At 45.4% G+C, this 25,408-nt stretch overlaps 1 protein-coding gene across 1 annotated transcript in view; it reads right to left on the reverse strand.

Moving 5' to 3' along the window:
* The window catches only part of LOC129817396 (patched domain-containing protein 1-like), a 54,851-nt gene that overhangs the window by 14,621 nt on the left and 14,822 nt on the right, over window positions 1-25,408 (reverse strand). The gene's annotated exons all lie outside the window — the stretch shown is intronic.

Genomic DNA, 25,408 nt, shown 5'->3' on the forward strand with positions numbered 1-25,408 from the left:
TGCTCCTGTCTGGTTGGCGGCTCTGGCAGATCCTGTCTGGTTGGCGGCTCTGGCAGATCCTGTCTGGTTGGCGGCTCTGGCAGATCCTGTCTGGTTGGCGGCTCTGGCAGATCCTGTCTGACGGACGGCTCTAGCGGCTCCTGTCTGGCTGGCGGCTCTAGCGGCTCCTGTCTGGCGGACGGCTCAGTAGGCTCATGGCAGACGGGCGGCTTTGCAGGCTCATTACAGACCAGGCTCCCAGAACGTCAAGGCAGACGCATTGTCTCGGCTGTATGACACAGAGGAGCGACCCATGGATCCCACTCCCATACTCCCAGAGTCGTGTTTGGTGGCGCCAGTAGTGTGGGAGCTGGACGCGGACATTGAGCGGGCGTCACGTGCAGAGCCCTCTCCTCCTGAGTGTCCAGCTGGTCGTCTGTACGTTCCGTCTGCTGTCCGCGACCGATTGATCTATTGGGCTCACACATCACCCTCCTCTGGTCATCCTGGGATAGGTCGGACGATGCGCTGTCTTGATGGGAGGTACTGGTGGCCCACTTTAGCTAAGGACGTGAGGATTTATGTTTCCTCCTGTTCGGTGTGCGCCCAGTGCAAGGCTCCTAGACACCTGCCTAGAGGTAAGCTTTTACCTTTACCCGTTCCTCAACGGCCGTGGTCGCACCTGTCAGTGGATTTTGTGACTGATCTTCCACCTTCACAGGGTTACACCACGATCCTGGTCGTTGTGGATCGGTTCTCTAAGTCCTGTCGTCTTCTCCCTTTGCCCGGTCTCCCTACGGCCTTACAAACTGCGGAGGCTCTGTTTACACATGTTTTCCGGCATTATGGGGTGCCTGAGGATATAGTGTCTGATCGGGGTCCCCAGTTCACGTCAAGGGTCTGGAAGGCGTTCATGGAACGTCTGGGGATCTCGGTTAGTCTTACCTCAGGTTTTCACCCCGAGAGTAATGGGCAGGTGGAGAGAGTTAACCAGGATGTGGGCAGGTTTCTGCGGTCCTATTGCCAGGACCGGCCAGGGGAGTGGGCGAAGTTCGTGCCCTGGGCAGAGATAGCCCAGAACTCGCTACGTCACTCCTCCACTAACCTTACCCCTTTTCAATGTGTATTAGGGTATCAGCCGGTTCTGGCTCCTTGGCATCAGAGTCAGACCGAAGCTCCTGCGGTGGACAATTGGTTTCGGCACGCTGAGGAAACTTGGGAGGCAGCCCACGTCCACCTTCAGCGTGCCATAAGGCGCCAGAAAATTGGCGCAGACCGTCGCCGCAGTGAGGCCCCGGTGTTCGTACCAGGGGACAGGGTCTGGCTCTCGACCCGAAACCTGCCCCTCCGCCTGCTCTGCCGGAAGCTGTGTCCGCGGTTTGTGGGGCCGTTTAAAGTCCTGAGGAGAGTGAACGAGGTATGTTATAGATTACAACTGCCCATTAATTACCGTATTAACCCCTCGTTCCATGTGTCTCTCCTCAGGCCGGTGGTGGCTGGCCCGCTCCAGGAGGCTGAAGTGCGTGAAGTTCCTCCGCCTCCTCTAGACATCGAGGGGGTCCCGGCGTACGCTATTCGATCCATTTTGGATTCGAGACGTCGGGCGAGGGGCCTTCAGTACCTCGTGGACTGGGAGGGGTACGGGCCGGAGGAGAGATGCTGGGTTCCGGTGGAGGACGTTTTAGATCCTTCTATGTTAAAAGAATTCCACCGCCTCCATCCGGATCGCCCTGCACCTCGCCCTCCGGGTCGTCCCCGAGGCCGGTGTCGACGCGCTGCTGGAGCCGCGCGTCAGGGGGGGGGTAATGTCACGACTTCTGCCGAAGTCGTTGCCTCTCCTTGTCCGGGCGGTGTTCGGCGGTCGACTTCACCGGTCTTCTAGTCATCATCGATCCATTTTTCATTTTCCATTGGTTTTGTCTTGTCTTCCCACACACCTGTTGTCAATCCCATTCATTACCTGTTGTGTATTTAACCCTCTGTTTCCCTTCATGTGTTTGTCAGAGATTGTTCGTTGTCAAGTGTTGTGTGTTTTGTGTATAGGTGTGCTATGGGTCTTCATACCCAGATTTTGTATTATATTTTTCCGTGAGTGTTATGGAGCTAATTACTGGGACTTTTATTAAAGTACTCCATGCTACACTCTATTTTGACTCTCCTGCGCCTGACTTCCTCTGCCACTTATACACGCCATTGTGACATTTGTTCTGTCTCTTATACTGTATCCAGTACATGGAGGAAGGTTGTATGATCAATTCTCATTTTCTAGGCCTCTGGCCGAGTAGGCATCTCTCTGATCATTCTTAGAATAATGCCTAGTAATGCTTGTTAATGCTTTGTAACTTAATCTTTATGCCTTGTATGTGAATCCATTCATTTTACAAATTAATTAAAGACACTTGTATTTAGAATTAAATTCTCAGACATTTCTTGATTGCCTATTACTGTAACTCAACCATAGTCTCCTTGCATTTTCCTATTTCTTTTATGGAATCGGATAAACATTTCAATAGGCTAATTGCTTAGTCTTATTATGAGCCGCATGTGAGGTGTATATAATATGCATATATGATCATTATTACCCCCACTGCTCTTTGTGGAGAAAATATTGGAGCAAAACAAGCTTATATTTGGGGTTCTGATGGGGTACGACAGTTGAACTTAGCTCATGAGACATTTCTAAGTTATATTCTTAAAAAATCAATTGGTACATATCATTAATTAACAAATCCAAAAATTGATGTAGCAACTGTAGATTGCCCCTTTAAATGCAAAAGTACACAAGTTAAATCTGTGGAATTGCTCATGAGCTATAAAAAGAACCGGAAATAGACGCACTCAGGGGATATGCTCCATATTCACACACACACACACACACACACACACACACACACACACACACACACACAACACACACACACACACAACACACACACACACACACACACACACAGTAGTGACGGGTCACAGCCATATTACTATTTGGGAGCTGCCTGCCGTGAATGTGTTGGCTTTTGAACAATATAATAAATGTAACACTTTTCCATCTCCTAAATATTTCAGTGGGAGTGATGGATTTGGCCCATCTACATGATGTGTTCTACACTGTTTTAAATATTTCCTTAAAAATCTCCATGGTTGGGTCCTTGCGCTCAATGGCGTCATACATTTTGACTAATTTGACAAGGAAAAAGAAATACTTAACTATAAATGATTACGCCGAAATAATGAGTGAGGTGGATTGAATTTGCTTGCTTTTTAGATTTAGATTTACTAAGCTGTGGTACAAGTCAACGAGTTATTGTCAGTTCATTTAGAAGGTGTGTGTGGGAAATTCAGGCTGCATACAGTACATGCAGCAGTTAACAAAAAAATAAATAAAGGGACTGTGTCAATGCAAATAGTCCGGGTGGCCTTGCCACGAGGTAGCAGAGAGAACAGTCTGTGACTTGGGTGACTGGAGTGTTTGACAGTTTTTTGGGCCTTCCTCTGACACCACCTAGTATATAGGTCCTGGATGGCAGGAAGATTTGCCTCAGTGATGTACTGGGCTGTATGCACTACCCACTGTAGAGCCTTACGGTCGGATGCCGAGCAGTTGCCATACCAGGAGATGATGCAACTGGTCAGGATGCTCTCGATGGTGCAGCTGTAGAACGTTTTGGGTATCTGGGGACCCATGCCAAATCTTTTCAGTCTCCTGAGGGGGAAAAGGTGTTGTCATGCCCTCTTCAGGACTTTATTGGTGTGTTTGGACCATGATAGTTTTTTGGTGATGTGGACACCAAGGAACTTGAAACTCTCGACTCACTCCACTACAGCCATGTCGATGTGAATGGGGGCGTGTTCAGCCATCCTTTTCCTGTAGTTTACGATCAGCTCCTTTGTCTTGCTCACATTAAGGGAGAGGTTGTTTTCCTGGGACCACACCAGGTCTTTGACCTCCTCCCTATAGGCTGCCTCATCGATAGTGCTGGAGTCGTGCTTGGCCACACAGTCATGGGTGAACAGGGAGTACAGGAGGGGACTAAGCACGCACCCCTGAGGGGCCCTCGTGTTGTTGCCTACCCTTACCAACTGGGGGCGGCCCGTCAGGAAGTCCAGGATCAAGTTGCAGGGGGAGGTGTTTAGTCCCAATGTCCTTAGCTTAGTGATGAGCTTTGAGGGCACTTTGATGTTGAACGCTGAGCTGTAGTCAATGAACAGCATTCTCACATAGCTGTTACTTTTGTCCAGGTGTGAAAGGGCAGTGTGGAGTCCGATTAAGATTGCGTCATCTGTGGATCTTTTGGGGCGGTATGCAAATGGAAGTGGGTCTAGTGTTTCCCAGATGATGGTGTTGATGTGAGCCATGACCAGCCTTTGAAAGATCTTCATGGCTACCGACGTGAGTGCTACAAGGAGGTAGTCATTTAGGCAGGTTACCTTTGTATTATTGGGCAAAGGGACTATGGTGGTCTGCTTGTCTCGAGCGAGCATAAAAGGCATTTAGCCCATCTGGTAGGCTCGCGTCACTGGGCAGCTCGCGGCTGGGTTTCCCTTTGCATTCTTTAATAGTTTGTAAGCCCTGCCACATCCGACAAGCGTCAGAGCCGGTGTAGTAGGATTCAATCTTAGTCCTGTACTGACGCTTTGCCTGTTTGATTGTTCGTCTGAGGGCATAGCAGGATTTCCAGTTATATTCCAGTTTGTGCTAGCAAAACAGTTCGGTAGCGTAGCATCTGCGTCATCTGACCACTTCCGTACAGAGCGAGCAACTGGTACTTCCTGCTTTAGTTTTTGCTTGTAAGCAGGAATCAGGAGGATGAAATTATGGTCAGATTTTCCAAATGGAGGGCAGGGGAGAGCTTTGTATGCGTCTCTGTGTTTGGAGTAAAGGCGGTCTAAAGTTTTTTGCCTCTGGTTGCACATGTGACATGCTGGTAAAAATGAGGTAAAACAAATTTAAGTTAGCCTGCATTAAAGTACCCAGACACTCGGAGCACCGCTTCTGGATGAGCATTTTCTTATTTGCCTATGGCTTTACAGTGGGGCAAAAAAGTATTTAGTCAGCCACCAATTGTGCAAGTTCTCCCACTTAAAAAGATGAGAGAGGCCTGTAATTTTCATCATAGGATTTTTGCTCACCATTCTTGTGATCATTTTGACCCCACGGGGTGAGATCTTGCGTGGAGCCCCAGATCGAGGGAGATTATCAGTGGTCTTGTATGTCTTCCATTTCCTAATTATTGCTCCCACAGTTGATTTCTTCAAACCAAGCTGCTTACCTATTGCAGATTCAGTCTTCCCAGCCTGGTGCAGGTCTACAATTTTGTTTCTGGTGTCCTTTGACAGCTCTTTGGTCTTGGCCATAGTGGAGTTTGGAGTGTGACTGTTTGAGGTTGTGGACAGGTGTCTTTTATACTGATAACAAGTTCAAACAGGTACCATTAATACAGGTAACGAGTGGAGGACAGAGGAGCCTCTTAAAGAAGAAGTTACAGGTCTGTGAGAGCCAGAAATCTTGCTTGTTTGTAGGTGACCAAATACTTATTTTCCACCATAATTTGCAAATAAATTCATTAAAAATCCTACAATGTGATTTTCTGGATTTTTGTTCTCTCATTTTGTCTGTCATAGTTGAAGTGTACCTATGATGAAAATTACAGGCCTCTCTCATCTTTTTAAGTGGGAGAACTTGCACAATTGGTGGCTGACTAAATATTTTTTTGCCCCACTGTATATAGCTTGTTGAGTGCGGTCTTAGTGCCAGCATCGGTTTGTGGTGGTAAATAGACAGCTACAAAAAATATAGATGAAAACTCTCTTGGTAGATAGTGTGGTCTACAGCTTATCATGAAATGCTCTATCTCGGGTGAGCAATACATTAAGACTAACTTAATATAAGACATTGTGCACCAGCTGTTATTGACAAATAGACCACCTCCCCCACCCCTCGCCTTACCGGACATAGCTGTTCTGTCCTGCCGATGCACGGAAAACCCAACCAACTGTATATTATCCGTGTTGTTGTTCAGCCACGATTCGGTGATGTCACGCCCTGGCCTTAGTTATATTTGTTTTCTTTATTATTTTAGTTAGGTCAGGGTGTGACATGGGGGATGTTTGTGTGTTTTTGTCTAGTCGAGGGTGTTTGTAGTGTCTAGGGGGTTTTGGTAGAGTTTATGGGGTTGTGTTCAGTGTAGGTGTCTAGGTATGTCTATGGTTGCCTGAGTGGTTCTCAATCAGAGACAGCTGTCTATCATTGTCTCTGATTGGGAGCCATATTTAAGGCAGCCATAGGCATTAGACGGGTTGTGGGTAATTGTCTATGTGATGTTGCATGTTTGCACTCAGTGTTATAGCAGTCACGTTCATTTTGTATTGTTTGTTAAGTGTTCTTCATTATTAAAGGGAAGAATGTATTCTAATCACGCTGCGCCTTGGTCCTCTCTTTCACCTATAGACGATCGTGACAGGTGAAACATAAGATATTACAGTTTTTAATGTCCTGTTGGTAGGATAGTCTCGAATGGAGCTGATCAAGGTTATTCACCAGTGATTGCACTTTGGCCCACTCGCCGACAAATACTCACAAGGCACGCTGATCTCCGCCCACTGTATTTCCTTATTTTCTTCATGCAAATGACAGGGTTTGGGCCTTGTCTGGGAGCAAAATGATATCCTTTGCGTCAGACTCATAAAAAAAACATCTTTGTCCAATACGAAGTGAGTGATTGTTGTTCTGTTATCCAGAAGCTCTTTTCGGTCATAAGAGAAGGTAGCATCAAGATTATAAACAAAATAAGTTACAAACAAAGCGAAAAGACACAAAATAGCACAATTGGTTAGGAATGCGTAAATCGGCAACCATCTCATCTGGCGCCATTCTTCATTTCCTGCATATCTGGCGCCATTTCCTACATATCTGACATGAAAACACATGGCATTTCTGGGTAGGATTGGAAAACCCCTGGGTTACATTAACGTGATTTATGAGTTGCAGGTGGGGAATGGATAATAGTGTTGGGCCCATCTGGTAAAATATCCCCAGATAATATCTCCACTAGAATGACTGCGAAAACAAACTCTGTTACCAAAGCCTTGGTCTGTCACCAAAGACCTGCCAGAAAAATACATTATTTAAAAAAAAATGTTTTACAGCATCTTTGAGATTCTCTTTGTAATGAAAAGCACTATCTAAAATAAATATATTTTTATGTGCATATACAACATACAAAATCAGTCAGGCTGCCAGAGACAGGGTTTCCACTCAGATAAAATAAAAATTGATATAGTTAGGGCTATTTTGAATTTGAGCTGTACAGCACAGACATTCATGCCTACCATGAATATATGAATACTAGGTATATACTGTACATTGAAATGACATGACATAGTTTGTAGGCTAGAGTCTCTGAGGCCTAATACCCAGGAAATAGCCTGCAGGTACAGACAGGATCTGACTCTATAGGACTTCTGGCTAATCCTCAGCATCATCATCAGGGGCATCCCTGGGCTCTCGCTCTCTCTCTCTCTTAACAGAAACGGGACTGAATGAGCCTCCATACACAGACCAAAGTGACACACTTTCCACTCCACTGAACCCCTGACAGGTCTTTTATCATTAAACTCCAGTTAAATGAATGATTGGGTTAAATAATACACATGCAGAGAGGCATTAGAAGGGCAGGCGCAGTATAAAAAGGTGCTTGTGACTCAGCCGGTCGGGCCTATGCAACAACAACATCAGTCAGAAACAGCAGCGGCTCTGATAAATACAGTGTATGTTATCACTCCCCTCAGATGCTGCTAATATTCGTTAGCTACTGTAAATGTGAAGTAGGCCATAAGTAGCATTGAGGACACATGTGTTTGTCTCCTGCATGGATCTATGAATGACTGTTGCATTCTAGTAGTGCCAGGCTGGCCGAAGTCAGGAGCACTGCTGGCTGCTTGATTCATACAAGTCTGCTGCTCTGCCTCCTTCTGACACCATGCCTGCATGCTCACTGGGGCTGCTGTGTGTGGAACAAGATGAAGCTTGAGGGAGGACAATGCACATGCCTGTGTTGCAGTAACTCAAATGAGGGAAAGCACCACGAAGAATAAGCAGGGAAGGTGGATGGGGAAAGGAGAGGAGGGAAGGGTATCCAGGGAGGGTGGATGGGGAAAGGAGAGGAGGGAAGGGTATCCAGGGAGGGTGGATGGGGAAAGGAGAGGAGGGAAGGGTATCCAGGGAGGGTGGATGGGGAAAGGAGAGGAGGGAAGGGTATCCAGGGAGGGTGGATGGGGAAAGGAGAGGAGGGAAGGGTATCCAGGGAGGGTGGATGGGGAAAGGAGAGGAGGGAAGGGTATCCAGGGAGGGTGGATGGGGAAAGGAGAGGAGGGAAGGGTATCCAGGGAGGGTGGATGGGGAAAGGAGAGGAGGGAAGGGTATCCAGGGAGGGTGGATGGGGAAAGGAGAGGAGGGAAGGGTATCCAGGGAGGGTGGATGGGGAAAGGAGAGGAGGGAAGGGTATCCAGGGAGGGTGGATGGGAAAAGGAGAGGAGGGAAGGGTATCCAGGGAGGGTGGATGGGGAAAGGAGAGGAGGGAAGGGTATCCAGGGAGGGTGGATGGGGAAAGGAGAGGAGGGAAGGGTATCCACCCTCCCAGTAAGGAAGATGCTCAATAATATACACTGCTCAAAAAATTAAGGGAACACTTAAACAACACAATGTAACTCCAAGTCAATCACACTTCTGTGAAATCAAACTGTCCACTTAGGAAGCAACACTGTGTCACGCCCTGGCCTTAGTATTCTTTGTTTTCTTTATTATTTTAGTTAGGTCAGGGTGTGACATGGGGGAATGTTTTGTGTTTTGTCGGTTTTGGGTGGTTATATGGTAAAGGGGGTGTTGGGTGTAGTGTATGGGTTTGTGTTGAGTGTATGTGTCTAGCTGTGTCTATGTTGGGTGTAGTTGTCTAGGAAAGTCTATGGTTGCCTGAATGGGTTCCCAATTAGAGGCAGCTGATTTCTGTTGTCTCTGATTGGGAGCCATATTTAAGGTAGCCATAGGCTTTAGTTTGTTGTGGGCAATTGTCTATGTCTGAACGTTTGTAGCCTGTGTATGTGCACAACGTTTATTAGCTTCACGGTCGTTTATTGTTTTGGTTAGTTTGTAAGTGTTTTTGGTTCGTTTTTTCCTTCTTCTCAATAAAAGGAAGATGGCTTATTTTCCAAATGCTGCGTTTTGGTCCGTCTCTCCCCCACACGATCGTGACAGAATTACCCACCAATGCAGGACCAAGCGGCATGTAAAGTGGCAACAGGACCCACCTACAAAGGATTCTTGGACATGGGAGGAGATACTGGATGGTAAGGGACCTTGGGCACAACCGGGAGAATATCGCCTCCCTCGTGAAAAGCGGGAGGCAGCGAAAGCCGAGAGGAGGCGATATGAGGAGGCAGCACGGAAGCAAGGCTGGAGACCCGTGAGTAATACCCAAAAATGTATTGGGGAGGGGCTCATGGGGAGTGTGGCGAGTCCAGATGGGAGATCTGCGTCAACTTCCCGTGTTACCCGTGAGGACTCTAAGAGGGAACCTGAGCCAGTCGGGCTGATATTGGAGGTGAGCAATGGGAATGATACAGAGACTGTTAAGGATTTATTGGGGAGGTTGGAAGAGAGTGAAATGAGGGAGCTGCTGTGTTGGTGCGTGAGGCACAAGATACACCCGACAGAGCGTGTGCGGGAGGTGATGTTACCTGAGTCAGCTCTCCATGCTCGTCCTGATGTGCGTGCTAACCGTCTGGGAATGACAGTCCCACGAACCAGGCCTCCTGTACGCCTCCCTAGTCCTGCACCTCCTGTATCAGCCCCACGTACTAACTCTCCTGTGACAGTCCCCAGCCCAGTACCACCAGTGCCTCCTCCACGCACTAGCCCTATGGTGCGTGTCTCCAGCCCTTTACCACCAGTGCCTAAACCACGCACCAAGCCTCCTGTGTGTCCCCAGAGTCCTGTGCATCCTGTTGCTGCTCCCCGCACTAGCCCTGAGATGCGTGTCCCCAGTCCGGTACCACCAGTTCCGGCACCACGCACTAGGCCTAATGTGCGCTCCCAGGGTCCAGTATGCCCTGTCCCTTATCCCCGCACTAGCCCTGAGATGCGTGTCCCCAGCCCGGTACCACCAGTTCCGGCATCACGCACTAGGCTTAAGGTAGCCATAGGCTTTAGTTTGTTGTGGGCAATTGTCTATGTCTGAACGTTTGTAGCCTGTGTATGTGCACGACGTTTATTAGCTTCACGGTCGTTTATTGTTTTGGTTAGTTTGTAAGTGTTTTTGTTTCGTTTTTTCCTTCTTCTCAATAAAAGGAAGATGGCTTATTTTCCAAATGCTGCGTTTTGGTCCGTCTCTCCCCCACACGATCGTGACACACTGATTGACAATAAATTTCACATGCTGTTGTGCAAATGGAATAGACAAAAGGTGGAAATTATAGGCAATTAGCAAGACACCCCCAATAAAGGAGTGATTCTGCAGGTGGTGACCACAGACCACTTCTCAGTTCCTATGCTTCCTGGCTGATGTTTTGGTCACTTTTGAATGCTAGCGGTGCTCTCACTCTAGTGGTAGCATGAGACGGAGTCTACAACCCACACAAGTGGCTCAGGTAGTGCAGCTCATCCAGGATGGCACATCAATGCGAGCTGTGGCAAGAAGGTTTGCTGTGTCTGTCAGCGTAGTGTCCAGAGCATGGAGGCGCTACCAGGAAACAGGCCAGTACATCAGGAGACGTGGAGGAGGCCGTAGGAGGGCAACAACCCAGCAGCAGGACCGCTACCTCCGCCTTTGTGCAAGGAGGAGCACTGCCAGAGCCCTACAAAATGACCTCCAGCAGGCCACAAATGTGCATTTGATCGTACTGATATAATACTGTTTAATGAATACACACTTGGAAGATTACAGTTTCACCTTGATTACCTAGAGGCTTACTTTGAGGCTACTTAAACCCTTTACACTTGTGGGAATTGGCCTATATGGATAGGGCTAATTGGAAATATCTCTTACAGAAGAAATACGAAAAGCATATGCATAAGCATAGTATCAATTGAAAGGGAAAAGTTTGGAGATTATAGAGAAATTATTAGATCAAAGTTGAGGACACAACAGTTCACCTGACACAAGATCGAAACATTACACTGTTGATTTGATGTGTATTTTACACATACTGTACTTTACACCGCATTAGATAACAAAATCTGATACATTCAGTAATATGATGAGAATATTCCTGGAAAATGTGGGGTAGTTACAACATAAGACAAAACAATTACAAGGGTTTGAGTAAGAGGACGTATTGGTGTCTCCAAGTGGCCACACACCTCTCCAAAGTGTGCACAGTTCCTAAGTAATTTCAATGCACTTTAATGACTCAAAGAAGAGTCTTCAACTATAAGGTGCTCTCCTAGCTGTGCCGTTGAGGAACTACAACAAGCACACTTGTAGTTGTTTTGTTAGGAAGACAACTCTGCTGCATCCACGTCATCACACAGTTACTTCTGTTGTTTACGCAATCCAAAAACTGCCCATTATAAATTGCCATCTGTGTGACGTGGGCATCATTTGAAAGCTTCGATTGTTCGATTGCCAACATGACTAGCTAAGCTATAAAATACAATCTGACAGTGTTAGTCTTACACAGGGCAATTCAGAGAAACAGATCTTCATTTTGGAGCACATAGAAAGGAGTGCATTCAGGTGCGTGTTCCGCTGAGAATTCTCTTCAGAATAGACAAACATAAGCTCATTCTGTTCAGAACCATCCAGGGTATGACGCCATGTTATCTTGTTGACACTGTATATGACATGAGTTTTATGATATGGAAATGTGAAGTGCACATTTGGATTCAAGGGCGTTTGGCTTGCTTGTATGACATCGAAGTGATATGTATTATAATCCTCAAAGTCTAATCTTTCAAAAATGTATATCCAGCATTCCCCTTACTCAGACAACAAAAAATGTGTGAAAGCCCAATTACCGAGAGGGATGGGGGCAACCTCTTGTCACACGCGGTGCTCAAGTTCAGAACGTCTGTCAGTCAAAACCCATACAGCGCTGTGAAGCGTAGAGCCAGAGCTCTGACGTCATTTATAGCCACTGCGTTCCAATTTAGGTGCTTATCAGTGCCCAAATCTGCCATTTTCAACCAGAATACTGTTACGAGTGTAAAGGGCTAGCGAGAAACAACAAAGTAAAGCAGGGAATGTAACAGAATTCAAATGAAGGGATGAGAGAACTTTCAGAAACAACATATTCATGACTGGGATCTTCAATCAGGCAGAGCAACCTCAAATAGTTCAGGAGACACTGTCACATCCAATATGCAAACAATGTCTGACAAGCAACGTCTGAAAGAACCCAAACTCCTCAATCAAACATGAGGTGAAAAACCAAATACACAAGTCTGAAACCATGACCGTTCAATGCTAAATCAGCTTTCCCCTAGACAGAGAACGTTATTCTCAGACTGTTCAAAACTGAAAAGCCAAATTGTAGCTTACAGCACGCTTGCAACTGCATAAGCTTCAGAGAGAGGAGTTGATTTGCAGTCCACAGGCCTTCCCATCCATGTCCCTCGTGGGCTGTAGAGCCATACTGTTGGCAGAACATACAGTACAGTATGTGTGGAAGGCCTAGCATGGCTTCTGCCAATAAAACAATTAAGCAAAACCAGTGCCTCTTGATCCTTCACAATCTCATTTTAATGACTGTCCTATGGCCATAGGGACAGACAACCCCTAGCCATACAGTCGGACACATTGTGACCGTCAGGACAGCCATCTCAGTACATTTAGAGTCAAGAGGAATAGGCTACAGCAGGGATGGGCAACCCTTTTGTAGGCATGCGGACCAATACAATTTACTGTTGAGAGTTAGAATAATAGAATACACAAGGATCAATTTCAACATTTGGTTGTGCATCATCAGTCACTTAATTAGCCTATGTCAGCAAAAACATTTCATATTGGTAAGTTAGTCTAGCGGCCAACTATCGAAACTTGTAGTAAGCATGGTCGAACTACCGACCAGGGTGGGGCCCATTGATCATCAGTTATATTAAAAACTGCAAACATTTGCCTCCACCATATGGCAAAATGTGTAGAATTGCAGGAAATTTGCTGTAAAACTGTCTCCCACCCCCATCAAAGTTGCCATTCCCTGGGCTATAGGGATGCACACCTGCCATGCTCTCTCAGGAGGAGAGAGGCACTTTATGTTGTAATCCCAGACATTATCTAAACGTCCCATTCTCACGATGCTGCCTGCCACCGTACGTTCTGTTCCGGATGGAGAGAGGACATTCATGTTAAGAACAAGATCACTTTATTGGTCCATTGTCAGTTCAAAAATGTGACTTCCACTTTTAGCCCAACCTCTTCGAAAGACACATACAGGTTTTTGGAGAGGTGCTAGGGGCTGCTACACGGGGTGCCCAGGGATTTTTTAAATTTTTATTTAACCTTTATTTAACTAGGCAAGTCAGTTAAAAACAAATTTTAATTTACAATGACGGCCTACCCCGGCCAAACCTGGGCGACGCTGGGACAATTGTGCGCCTCCCGATGGGACTCCCAATCACGGCCGGATGTGATACTGTCTTATCTGCTGAGGGGAGGCCCAGCCAGATCTGTTGTTGTGGGGGGATTGGGGTTAAGTGCCTTGCTCAACTGCAACACTTCAGGCAATGGTATCTAGGATTTGATACTTGCAACCCTCCGGTTGCCAGCTCACTTCCTGACAGAAATGTCCTTCCGGACGCAGGATTCGAACTGGCAACCCTTTGCTGGCTTGCCTCTCTAACCGCTAGGCTGCCGTCCCCGATCGCCGAATCGGAGCAGCGTGCCATGCGGCAGTAGCCAACGGTGTCTCAGGAGGAGGCGGTTAGATGAAAGGTTGTACCTCATTTCCACTGCAGCTCCCAGACAGTTACAACATCCCACTGAGCTTGAGGGGGCAGTTTGTCAAAGGCCTCTGGTGGACCATTTCAGGCACGACAAAGGACTTGGAACAATTATTGGCAGGAGGGAGGCCTCATCCCCGAGCCTGAGTCGCATCGGCCCAAGTCATTAAAGCAAATTACAGCTCTTAAACTTCAATGGCACACAGGCAGAAAACACATCAATCTCAGATGAGGAAAACACCACGCCATTGATTTTTTATTCGCATACATTTTTCACAGGTGACGTGACAGAGCAAACATTGGAAATATAGTTCTGCTTTCTTCGAGAATGTATCAAACTTGATTAAAAGACAGATGAGTAGTGGCATGTAATAAAGAATGTGGCTTTGCGGAATTATAGCTTACCTACATCGAAGTAAACTAATGTCAAATCAATATCCTGACAAAATCTAAAATAAAATCAGGTGTTTAGATAATGACCAACTTTATAACCTGTTTGTATAATTTTATTTCCCTCTGAGCAACAAACTAGCTCTTGCTAGACTTTTGAAACATGTCTTTCAATAGGAATTCGTTAAGATACAGATAGTGATTTCCCAATGCTGTCTACTCTGAAATGTATTTTTTCCAGATCCTGGCCTAGTTAGCAGCAGTCGTTCTCTCTGTAAATTAGCTAATCCCTCTGCAGTGGATTACAGATGCAAGGAGTATAGCCTACAATACTATATAAATGAAAGAGGGAAGCCCTGATAACAGACACACAAGGCAGCCTAGCTAGCCTACACATAGGCATCACATGTGGTTCCAGACAGCATAGTACAGCACAGCCTAATCTACCCACTGCCTTCCCTGAGGCATGGAGAGGGGAGGCCCAGCCATCTGGAGAAACTCACTGCGAATGGTCAGAGGTGGAAGGATGTGAGACACACACACACATATAGGTACTAATACCAGTCTATTCCTTAAACCTGCAGCATGGTGGAAAACACATGAAAGATATGAAAACATGTGTCACCCGCTGACTGTAACACAGCCACCATGGGTAAATAAAGATATGAGCTTTCACTGCATTTGGTTCGTCAATCATCTACAATTCCCAATTCCTTTGCTAAAATGTACAAGATACAAAAGACAATCTGAGAATATTGTTTTATTTTGTGGCTCTTTTTGTTTCTTTCTGTTTGTCCGTTTGCTCAGCTGGAAACTGTATGTTTCTGCAGTGAATCTCATATTTCAATAGGAGTGTGATGGGTCCTCATGAGTTTGTCCCTGTGGGATTGGGGAAGATAAATGCAGTTCTATGATACTTCAGGATTGCAAAGGAAATCATGAATTACTGTTGGAGTTTAAATGGGAGACGAATAAAAACAAACTAAATGGAAGAGAGGGAATAATAATTAGGTCACCTGCAAAACTGCACGAGTTGGCTATGGAACTTTATTTGAGTAAGAAACAACATTAGAAATGTATGGTATTCATCATAGTGTTGAACCGGGGTGTTAATTAACAAGGCAGAACAAAATACAAATAGTAACTGTCTCATTGTAATCAATTAATTAGTTCTATTGATCTGACAGACTGCTTTTGATGAACATAGAACTGCTCTATAACATGACATACTGTATATGGGGCAGAATGGGGGATCTCTGTCTATGCATATCTACATGTATCTGTCAAACATAGATACATTTCTATTATTATTTCTCTGGATGGATCAAATCCATTTCATACTTCTGTGACCCTGATCCATACCCAGATCATCCTAAATCAATTACTCTGACTTGTGTCTCTGAGTTTGATTAAAGGTGATAAATGATTGTTACAAATGTGAGCACACAAATGAGCCAGATCAATCCGATAAAGCCAGTTGTCATTTCAGTAATACCACCAGGAGTCGCGTTCTGCAGAAAAGGATTCTGAAACATTCCAAGACGAATGGAACAGCTAATTTAGTCATTCGCATTTTGTTTCTCTTCCTGGAAGAACACTACTTAACATTAATTGTTTAAGCCTTGTGTTCCTGGCTGCTGAATTAGAAATTCACAGGAGGAGAAGAAACTCTCTTCGCTTTGGGTCTGTGTATTTGTGTGCAATTAGAAAATATCTCAGTATCTGTGCAGTGGGTTATTACATTCCTGAGGGAATACAAGGTATATCAGTTTCTATTTAAGCAATAAGGCCCGAGGGGGTGTGGTATATGGCCAATATACCACGGTTAAGGGTTGTTCTTAGTGACGACGCAATGCGGAATGCCTGGACACAGCCCTTAGCCGTGGTATATTGGCCATATACCACTAACCCCTGAGGTGCCTTATTGCTATTATAAACTGTTTCCCAACAGAATTAGAGCGGTAAAATTAAGTGTTTTGTCATACCCGTGGTATACAGTCTGATATACCACGGCTGTCAGCCAATCAGCATTCAGGGCTCGAACCACCCAGTTTATAATTGACATTTGATTCCGGTAATTTCATTCCAGCCATACACCAATCCAGAAACACTTGAATTGTGACAGTGTGTGAGGGAGTGAGTGAGTGAGTGAGTGAGTGATTGAGTGAGTGAGTGAGTGTGTGTGTAGTATGACATCTATAGTTGCACATTTAAGGTGTAAATGACCTATCTGATAATTTTATGGTAAGACAGACAATCACCTTAAATGTGCAACTATGGGCCATAAGATGGCATTAAAGTAACAGTGACAATATCAGCTAAGCATCAAACCTGATTAGGATAATGGATAATGGACCATAACACTCAAAACAGTTTCTCACTTGTATACATTTTATGGAGCTACTGAAAAAAGTAGTCCAGTTATGGGCCATTGGGCAGAGTGTTTGGGTCATATAAATTGAAGTGCAATTTATTGGATGCAGTTTTATTGAAACTGGTGCTCTAAGATGTCATACTGTACTGCATGGGGTGGAGAGTCTTAATGATTGGCTCAGCAGTCTCTGGCTAAATTAATGCTTTTAATTTAAAGCTTCCACTTCTGAGATGACCAAATAAAGGATCTATTCAGACATATCCTCAAAAGATTACATGATTTTACCACAGCAAGTGACATGTGGGAACAATGGGGGATTTAAGATGACTTGTTCGAAACGTTCTCAAAATGTAATTGGTGAAACGGACTATAAAACGTACAGTATCAACACAGTTATTTGTCTAGAAGAGAATGGAACAGAATATAACTTTATTATCCATTGACATCTAGACACAAAACATGGAAGCTGTTCACTTATTATGAACTTGGCAATCTGTCTTGAGAGGCCAATAGAACTATAGACATGGAAGGAACAGATCTGTGAAGTCAAAGCACATTTCGTGCTAATAGTTCAATTAAAGATGGATTACCCTAACATACCACTGCATTGATTCTCATCTATAAAGTGGCTTCCTCCCCAGTCAATACTCGTCTTCTCACTTACCACAAAGCAGATCACTTAAAACAGCATCTGGCTAATTCTTACTGATGTAAACTGGAGTAAATGGTAAGAACATACAGAAAAGAGACATTTGACAAACTGCTCCTCTCTCTGAGTTTATGATGTTTTTAGACAGGCATAAAACCAAAGTTAAGATAGATGATGTGAATGAATTTGCGCAAAACATACAGACCCAAGTACTGTATTGGCAAAAGTTCAGGTAGAGGAAAGTATGCATCGTCTAACCATATTGCATGGTGAGTGGTTTCTTTCTCTGCCTGGGTGAACATAGAAATGCCATTCTAACTTAGGTTGCTGCCGCATTGCCCTGAAATCTCTCTGCTTTCTGGTCCAACACGGCAATGGGAAATGAAATAGCTGCTAGCTTAATGACATGTAATATGTCATGCTTGAGGACATTAGTGATAAGCAGCTCTGTCAGAATGTATCTAATGTCTTCCTGAATATTTTTCGCTCTCCTTGGAGCAGATCAATAGGTTGTGTTCAACACATACACTTTCCTATCCACTAAATGTATATTTTTTGGTTTGCTCTGCGAGATAAATTAATTTTGTGCGAATCTTTCTCTGTGTGTGTGTGTGTGTGTGTGTGTGTGCGTGTTTGTGTTTATGAGAGTGGAAGAGAAAGAGAGAGAGAGTGTGTTCATTGGTTTATTCGGATCCCCAGCTTTTTCCAAAGCAGACGCTATTCTTCCTGGGGTCCACACAAAACATAAAACATGACAAGTAACAAAACTCTGATACACTGATAGACAAGGACAGTCACACACATTTTTTAATAGAACACTATAAAAACAATACAACAACAACAGAAATAATAATAGTACAAACAATACAACAACAGCAAAAGAATGTGTGTGCTGGAGTGTCTGTATGTATGTGTGTGTCCTCTCACAGTCCCTGCCGTTCCATGAAATGTAGTTTAATCTTTTTTTTAAGGCAATTTTGCTGTTTTCCTGAGTAATTGGAGATGGAAGGATCTGTATAATACTGTGCATTCCCGTGAATTCCTTTTGGACTTGGGGACTGTGAAGAGTCCCTGGTGGCATATGTATGGTTGTCTGAGCTGAATATTATTTGATTATGACAATCTGGAAATGTCATTAGAGCAATACTTGTCATGAAAACTAGAAGAGAACAGTTCATCTCTCGTCAACCCTCAACCAGGAAAGACTGGCAGGCATGTCGTTGATGTTCTGCACGGGCAGTTAAGGGCAAGGCGTGCTGCCCTCTATTTGAGGCAGCTGCAGCTGGGTCTATTCTTTGTTGCACTTGACCATATTACTGGGCAGTAATCAAGATGGGACAAGACCAGAGCCTGAATAACAGACATACCCCTCACAATCTTCACCACAACTTTGTCAATATGACTTGACCATAATAATTGATCATCCAATGTTGTAGCTAGGACTTCAGCTTCCCCAACTTGACCAATGCTCACATCCTTTATGTACAACTCCAACTGAGGTTTAGGTTCTTAGAGAATGTTTTGAACCAAATACTATACTTTTAGATTTAGATGTATTTAAGACCAGTTTATTATTAATCACCCATTCTGATACTGACTGTAACTCCTTATTTAGAATTCCAGTTAGCTCACTGGCTTGGGTGGTGACATGTAGAGTGTGGAATCATCCGCATACTGTATATACACTATATATACTGAAGTATGTGGACATCCCTTCAAATGAATGGGATTTGCTATTTCAGCCACACCCATTGTTGACAGGTGTATAAAATTGAGCACACAGTCATGCAATCTCCATAGACAAATATTGGCTGTAGAATGGCCTTGCTGAAGAGCTCAGTGACTTTCAACGTGGCACAGTCATAGGATACCACCTTTCCAACAAGTCAGTTCGTCAAATTTCTGCCCTGCTAGAGCTGCCCCGGTCAACTGTAAGTGCTGTTGTTGTGAAGTGGAAGCGTCTAGGAGCCACAACGGCTCAGCTGCGAAGTGGTAGGCCACACAAGCTCACAAAACAGGACCGCCGAGTGCTGAAGCACATAGTGCGTAAAAATCGTCTGCCCTCGGTTGCAACACTCACTACCAAGTTCCAAACTGCCTCTGGAAGCAAAGTCAGCACAATAACTGTTCATCAGGAGTTTCATGAAATGGGTTTCCATGGCCAAGCAGCCGCACATAAGCCTAAGATCACCATGCACAATGCAAAGCATCGGCTGGAGTGGTGTAAAGTTCGCCGCCATTGAACTCTGGAGCAGTGGAAACGCATTCTCTGGAGTGATGAATCACACTTCATCATCTGGCAGACCAATGGTCAAATCTGGGTTTGTCAGATGCCAGGAGAACGCTACCTACCCCAATGCATAGTGCAAACTGTAAAGTTTGGTGGAGGAGGAAAAATGGTCTCGGGCTGTTTTTCATGGTTCGGACTAGGCCCCTTTGTTCCAGTGAAGGGAAATCTTAACGCTACAGCATACAATGACATTCTAGACAATTCTGTGCTTCCAACTTTGTGGCAACAGTTTGGGGAAGGCCCTTTCCTGTTTCAGGATGACAATGCCCCCGTGCACAAACGGAGGTCCATAAAGAAATGGCTTCGAGATTAGTGTCGAAGAACTTGACTGGCCTGCACAGAGCCCTGACCTCAACCCCATCGAACACCTTTGGGATAAATTGGAACACCGACTGCGAGCCAGGCCTAATCGGCCGACATCAGGACCCCGACCTAACTAATGCTCTTGTGGCTGAATGGAAGCAAGTCCCTGCAGCAATGTTCCAACATCTAGTGGAAAGCCTTCCCAGAAGAGTGGAGGCTGTTATAGCAGCAAAGGGGAACCAACCTCCATAATGTCCATGATTTAGGAATGAGATTTTAGATGAGCAAGTGTGCACATTCTTTTGGTCATGTGGTGTAGTCATTCTAGCTTTGTGTATGACGAGTGGCTAATAATTTGTAAAACATAGAGAAGAGTAACGCCCAAGGCAACTTCGCTGAGGGACATCCCACTGTATCTATCTGATGTTAGAGAAGCTGTGTGTGTATATTCAGTATGTACAGAGCCTTCTAGCTGAAAATCTGTCAGCCAGCGCTTTTATAAGCCCAGTCATTGCACAGTCATTCTTAATACAATCATGTGTTCAAAATATTTCTGGGGCCTTGAGTAATAACTAATATTTGGATTTCTCAACTGGTAATTGGAGGCAGTATGCTAGAGGCAGTATGCATTTTGAAAACATATAGCTACTTAATTGTTTGAAACCTGAACGTTTTGCTACATATTATGAGTCATGTTTTACCTTACATCAAAGTCGCCAAGGCAAAATCCTACCATATCCGTGGAGGCAATTATTTATACAGACGTCCATATGCCATTGAAACCAGTAGCTTATTTCTCTCATGTTCTATTGGTTTTCAACTTTCATTGTCCGGCAGCCAAATGCACATTCCTTCATAGCCTGCTGCCTTGTGCGCATTGCTGCGCTAATAATGTTAAGAAATAATAGTTTATCTGTTGCATCAGATTCATTGATTTTTAATGTTTTCTTTTATGTAGCCTAGGCCTACTGGTTGTATGAATTTGGGATCTACTGTACTGTTTGGGATATTTCTTTCTCGAAAAGCTGACCAATAAAATAGGTCAACTTTTCTACTATGGGGTATAGCAGATTGACATAGGCTCATAGACGTCGCGTCTATAAAGCTAGGGGAAGCTAAGCTTTCCCTAAGGAAATTCAATTGCCAAAATTATATAGCCTAATTAGCCTACTCCTGGCTATACATAAATAAATACAATCATTCAAAATAGGCTACTAAAGCATGATTTGGCCACAGAGGATCGTTAGCTTCCCCTAGCCTTAAAAAATGGCATTGTTTTAAATCACATTGCCTACAGTCAGAAGGAAAGGCTGCATGAAGCAAATACCAAAGAGATTAGTGTTGAGTTGCTACTGTCAGTGAAAAGTAGAGAGGCCCAGGTATTTTGCAATATTTCAAAATAAGAGAAGACAATGAAAAATAAGGGAAGACAATGAAAAGACTCTAATCTGTCTTTTAGTTATCAAAATGCTCACCTTAATTGAGTGAACAACACTAGGCATATGGCCTATCTTATTGGTACCAACCGAGCTTATCGTCCATGTCCCCAGTGCGCACCACGCATATTCACTTTGTCATTGTTGGGTCACTGCCACTTAAGAGTTTGTTTTTGGACAATAATTTCCTCCTCCAGTTTAGATGGACGTCATATTCTATTCGTGTCTCCCCTTCTCATAGCCCTATTATATGGACAATGTCGTTTTTATTGATTGGTTGTCAATGTCAGGAGAGTAGGCTACCCTGTAATTTGTTGTGTTAAAAAAGATTCTGCTAATGTCTCCAGTCATACAAAGTGCAGTAAAATTGCATGAAATGTATTTTTCCAGTGCTAAGAAAGAATAAACAGATCTGATATTGCCTATATCCCAGCCTCTACACCACATATGTCAGAGTCAAGGCCCGCGGGCCACATCCGGCCCGCGAGAAGGTTTTTTACGGCCCCTGGGATGATCTTGATTTATTATTAGAACCGGCCCGCAGACCGCAGCAAGCCGGCAGCCCGCAGATCTTTTACACGCACCAATACTACATTTCCCACAATGCAACGGTGACGCACCGAGCAGTAGGCTGCTTCATTTCAATATTTATTGGCACAGCAGTCGTCAGCATCACAGTAAAATTAACTTTCAGATACCCATCAAAAATGGCAAAACGGAAGGTGGACACTGAGAACCGGGGGTTTCAAACAAGGTGGGAGTCGGAGTATATGTTCACGGAGGTAGCTGGAAAACCTGTGTGTCTTCTGTGTGGAGAAAGTGTGGCGGTACTGAAAGAGTATAATCTGAGACGACATTATGAAACGAAACACGCGGACAAAAACAAGAATATGGACATGGAACAAAGGCTACAAAAGGCAGAGGAATTAAAACGAGGCCTCAAATCTCGACAGGCTCTGTTCAAAAAAGCCAAATCACAAGGCCAGGCTGCTGTCAAGGCCAGTTTTATTTTGGCAGAAGAGATCGCTAAATCAGCCCGGCCATTTACGGAGGGGGATTTCATCAAAAACTGCATGATTAAAGTTTGTGACGAAGTTTGCCCAGAAAAAAGGCAACTCTTTTTAAATGTGAGTCTGAGCAGAAACACCATTGCCGAGAGAGTAGACCAGTTGTCCATCAATCTAAAAGAGCAGCTTGTGAAAAAGGGAAAAGATTTCATTGCATATTCCTTGGCTGTGGATGAGAGCACCGACATTTCTGACATTGCCCAGTTGTCAATTTTCATCCGCGGAGTGGACTCCAGCCTAAGCGTGACAGAGGAGTTTTTGGCTTGACGTCCTATGCATGGCACAACTACGGGGCATGATTTGTATGAAGAGGTGTCAAGATGTGTAAATGAGATGGAGCTGCCTTGGGAAAAACTCGTGGGTTTGACAACCGACGGAGCACCTGCGATGTGTGGACACAGGAGCGGACTGGTGGCGAAGATACGGGAAAAGATGCAAGAGGAAAACGCGACAGGTGAGCTGACAGCTTATCATTGTATCATACACCAGGAAGCGTTGTGCGGTAAAGCCTTGAAAATGGAGCATGTAATGAGCATCATCACGCGCACAGTTAACTTTATCAGAGCCAAAGGTTTGAATCACCGCCAGTTCAAGGCATTTCTGACGGAGTTAGAAACGGAGCATGGTGATTTGCCTTATCACACAGAGGTGCGATGGCTAAGCCAGGGAAAGGTGCTTCAAAGATGTTTCGAGCTTCGTGAGGAGATTTGTCTGTTCTTGGACAGCAAAGGGAAAGACACAACACAACTCCGAGACGAAATGTTTCTGTGTGAAATGGCTTTTCTGTGTGACATTACGAGTCATCTGAATGCAATGAACTTGCAGCTGCAGGGTCGGGATCATGTCATCTCTGATATGTACAGTACAGTGAAGGCATTTAAAACCAAACTGACTCTGTGGGAGACGCAGATGCGGAAAGAAAATTTGAGCCACTTTCCCAGCTGCCAGACCATGAAAGAGAAGCTCTCTACCAGTGCGTTCCCGAGCGCACAGTTGGCTGATAAAATAGGTATGCTTGCCGCTGACTTTCGACGCCGATTTGCTGACTTTGAAGCACAAAAAAGCAGGTTGGAACTGCTCGGTAACCCATTTGCTGTTGACGTGGAAAGCTCACCACCAAACCTCCAAATGGAGTTGATTGACCTCCAATGCAATGATGCACTGAGGGCAAAATATGCGGCAGTGGGTGCTGCGGAGTTCGCCCGTTTCCTCCCCGACACAATGCCCCAGCTGCGCATCCAGGCTGCTCAAACGTTGTCTATGTTTGGCAGCACATACCTGTGTGAACAACTGTTTTCTTTGATGAACCTGAACAAAACATCACACAGAAGTCGACTTACTGCTGAACACCTCCACTCAATTCTGAGGATTTCCTCAGCTCAGAGCCTTACCCCGAACATTGATGAACTTGTGGAAAAGATGGGACACCACCAAGTATCACCCTCAACCTCAAACAAGTGAACATTACTGTGCAATCACATATTTAGAGTTTTTACTCATGTAACGGGTGTCGCTCTCCTCATCCTCGGATGAGGTGAGGAGAGAAGGATCGGTAGACCAATGCGCAGCGAGGTGTGATGACATAATGAATTTATTGAACAAAACGAACACTGACACGAACTATACTTTAGAAATGATACAAAATAACAAACGGACAACGTAGACGAAACCTGAACATGGAACTTACATAACGACAGGAAGAACACACGAGCAGGAAACAGACTACATCAAAACGAAATACAACCGAAACAATCCCGTGTGGTGCGCAGACACAAACACAGGAGACAATCACCCATAAACAAACAGTGAGAATGCCCTACCTAAATATGACTCTTAATTAGAGGCAAACGCAAACCACCTGCCTCTAATCAAGAGCCATACCAGGCAAACCGAAACCAACATAGAAACAGATAACATAGAATGCCCACCCAACCTCACGTCCTGACCAACTAACACACAAAACTAACATAAATAGGTCAGGAACGTGACAGTACCCCCCCCACAAGGTGCGAACTCAGGACGCACCAGCACAAAGTCTAGGGGAGGGTCTGGGTGGGCATCTAACCACGGTGGTGGCTCAGGCTCCGGGCGCGGTTCCCACCCCACCATAATCCATCCTAACTTCCTCCCACAAAGAATGTCCACCCTCTTTTTTCCCCCACACAATTCTCTTAATAATATATTTAATAAGGATAACACCGGGACAGAGAGATAAATCAAGATAGAGGGATAGATAAGACTATAGAGATAGATGAAGATAGAGAGGGAGATTAGGATAGAGGGGCAACTCCGGACTGAAAGGCAGCTCCGGACAGAGAGACAGCTCTGGACTGATGGGCAGTTCTGGGTATCCAGCCTTTTCAGGCTGAAGGGCAGCTCATGGCTGACTGACGACTCTCGATGCTCATGGCTGGCTGACGGCTCTCGACGCTCATGGCAGGCTGACAGCTCTCGACGCTCATGGCAGGCTGACGGCTCTCGACGCTCATGGCAGGCTGACGGCTCTCGACGCTCATGGCAGGCTGACGGCTCTCGACGCTCATGGCAGGCTGACGGCTCTCGACGCTCATGGCAGGCTGACGGCTCTCGACGCTCATGGCAGGCTGACGGCTCTCGACGCTCATGGCGCTCTGACGGCTCTCGACGCTCATGGCGCTCTGACGGCTCTGGCTGCTCATGGCTCTCTGACGGCTCTGGCTGCTCATGGCTCGCTGGCGGCTCTGGCTGCTCATGGCTCGCTGGCGGCTCTGGCAGATCCTGTCTGGTTGGCGGCTCTGGCAGATCCTGTCTGGTTGGCGGCTCTGACAGATCCTGTCTGGTTGGCGGCTCTGGCAGATCCTGTCTGGTTGGCGGCTCTGGCAGATCCTGTCTGGTTGGCGGCTCTGGCAGATCCTGTCTGGCTGACGGCTCTAGCGGCTCCTGTCTGGCTGATGGCTCTAGCGGCTCCTGTCTGGCTGACGGCTCTGTAGGCTCATGGCAGACGGGCGGCT

The sequence above is a fragment of the Salvelinus fontinalis genome, chromosome 20, assembly GCF_029448725.1.
Source record: "Salvelinus fontinalis isolate EN_2023a chromosome 20, ASM2944872v1, whole genome shotgun sequence".
Classification (NCBI taxonomy): domain Eukaryota; kingdom Metazoa; phylum Chordata; class Actinopteri; order Salmoniformes; family Salmonidae; genus Salvelinus; species Salvelinus fontinalis.